The sequence below is a fragment of the Vespula pensylvanica genome, chromosome 22 (assembly GCF_014466175.1).
Source record: "Vespula pensylvanica isolate Volc-1 chromosome 22, ASM1446617v1, whole genome shotgun sequence".
Classification (NCBI taxonomy): Eukaryota; Metazoa; Arthropoda; class Insecta; order Hymenoptera; family Vespidae; genus Vespula; species Vespula pensylvanica.
Window position 1 is genome coordinate 3268252 of NC_057706.1, and position 3097 is coordinate 3271348.

Below are 3097 nucleotides of genomic sequence, written 5' to 3' on the forward strand. Positions count from 1 at the left end.
CTATGGATTATCTTTTATAACCCATTCATTATTCTCTTTCTCCCTCTGCGTGTATACTTGTGTACATATCTATGTAGCAATTAAACCCTCGGGCGTGTGTTTATGATGTATAAGTAAAATCCCTCTTGCGAAATAATCACTTCAGAAATAAAAAAAATATTATCGCTTTATTTTCTCTTACCAAGCTGTAACAAACAATTCCATAATATATATAAAAGCATCGTTTCATTATTCGTTAAGTTTCTCTTTTACAAAACGTTCGACAACGACTCTGATTTTTTATGAAGTTTCTTTATGTGAACGCCTACATTTTTCTGAAAATTTTATTTAAAAATAATTTACAAAAAGTTTCCTTGTTCGAGAACTTAAAAGAGTGATGCAATAACAAATCTGATTCTCTGATATTTCGTATTTTGTGATCTAAACTAATTAGTTCCTAGGAAAATACTCTCTCTATTTTAATTTCTGAAAAAACGCAGATAAAATGTGACTTTTACAAAATAATACCTGCAACATTTATTTCAAATTATAATTTTTGTATATTAGTAGAGATGTATTACACTTTTCTCTAGTATCATAGTATCTCGTAGTATATTATATGATCAACGGTTAGACATCGCTAAAAGCATAAATTATAAATTGTGTAAAAGATAACATTTCCATTAAGTATACAATATTTTTTATTCCATTTTCTACTTAATGGTCACGTTTTCTTCATAAAACTAATAAATAAGTAATAAATAAATAAATAAATGAATACAAAAAAGAATCCCATCTTTGAGAAACGGATGAACAACATCCCATTCGTGAAATGTAAAAAAGAAAAAAAAATGTTTCCCGTGTGTGGGTAGTATCGATCCAGAATTATTAATAATATTGTGCAGAATTTCTGGGATTGGTATGTTCATTAATATGCGAAAAATAGTGGGAGAACATAAACAGCGCACGCTCGTGTCGATATCAGTGTAAAAGCTGTACGCGAGAATTGATTATGATGGACATTGTGGATCGGGATCTTGTCGTGGCAAGTTACCAATATTCCAGAAGAGAAACGATCTATTGTGATATATATCTAGTTGATCTTATGAAAAATTATTTATACATTTTCAAACGATTTTATTAGTGGTAAGATAAATCATATTTGGATTCTTTTTTGTTTCAATCTATCAATCATAATGCAATATTGACGCGAAATTGTTTTCTTTAGAGAAAATTCTGTGAAGTGTAGATATATAGGAGTAGAGAAGCAATATAGTACCATGGAAGTATACGTACTATATCTTCGTAAGTTCATTAAACTTTGTTTAAATTTTCTTAGAGATAATCTTATATATCTTTTGTTCCACATAGGTACGTGAATGTAATTTTTCTTGATCTTTTCAGCCGGAATGTGGATTGTATTGATATATATAAATATATCCAGATATATAAGATTATGTATCGCTATCTACATATATACATAATTTCGATTATGCCCTAATATATATACAAATACACTTATATATCTTTGATCTACATATATCTATCTAAGACAATCCTGGAAAACAAGATGAACAAAATTCGATGCCAACAAACTAAGATCTTCAAACGGATACAGATATGGATATGGAGAAAGATGGAAATTGGAAATCAAGAAGATCAAAATGATTCAAAAGAAGAAAAGAAAGATAAAGAAAAAGAAAATTCCCCATAACTTTAGTATCTATCCAAAATTATTGATAAATTTGTGATGGCATTACCACGGAAGAAATGCTTGTCATGGTGAAGAAAATAGTGCAAGAACTACACAGCGTACGCTCGACTCAACTTAAATGATTTAAAAGAAGATACAAGCTATTTGACGACAGTTCGATAAACTTATTCTACATCAAAACGCCAACATGACCACTGCTAATTAGTTCCAAAAGAGTACCGACGATTTGGGAAAAAGAAGAATCATCTAAACTAAAATAACCGGAAAAATCCCTGCAATTCTGGAATCGATGTTGAGAATCGCTGGTGATATTTTGCACTTCATGTCCTCGGTAAGATAAATCATATTTAAATTTTATAACGTTGAATATCGTAGGATTTATTTTCATAGATTTTTTCCTTTCCGTACCATGCTGTAGACAATTTTATATAATATAAGTAAACTTATATGATATTTTTTCTTATATATATGTACGTTAATGTAGTGTTTTCTATTCTGTTTAAATTGCAGTGATGGAACTTCGATGGCTGCCCGTCGGAGGACCAAGCAGAACTGAACCTGTCACGGAGTGCAATCGAAGTGAGTGAAAAGTTCGTTTTTGTTATTATTAGATAAAGGCAACGATTGAAAATTCAAAATTAAACAGAAACTATTTTTTGTTTAACGCGCGTTCCCACTTTTGTAACGCCTAAGCGAACTTACAGTGTTCAAATATTAGTTTATTCAATTCCGTTTATCATTTATATAAATGCAAATGTTTACGAAATTATTAATTCTCAAATATTCACCTTTAGAAAAAGAGAGTTTTGATATTTCTTCTTCGGAGTACAAAGGAAAATTCGGTAAATTGTCGAAATCAGCCAAAAGTTTTTTTCTTTGACTTTATACATTACCAATGACTGCCAGTTCGGAATTTAAATCTAGCAGAAAATAAATTAAAATAACTTTCAAAGTTTCAAAATATGTTTCAAAATTTCTTTTAAAAGTTGAAGTACTATAAAATTTACTACAAAAATAATAATTATAAATTTATCAAAGTCCAAGTAAAATGATACAAATTCTTCTTTCTTTCTCGAGAAGGATGATAAATAGTCAATTAATGATAATTTTATATTTTTCCGTATTAATCCTTTGTACTCTGCAGTACACTTGCCTTGGTACTCTGCTGCCTTGGCAGTTAATTAACAGCATAACTCTAACCCGCTAACATATTACAATGTTATTTGATTTATATGAATTTTTAGACATTCAGGATCACATTTTTTACAAAAAATCAGAATTTTATTCCTTTTGATTTTTTACCGTAGAAAAAATTCTTAAGTAGAACCTTTATATTATCATATTCATTACTATCAATGAGATATCTTAGTTTTTTTGGCGATTTCTCTGAGGCGATATCCAGAA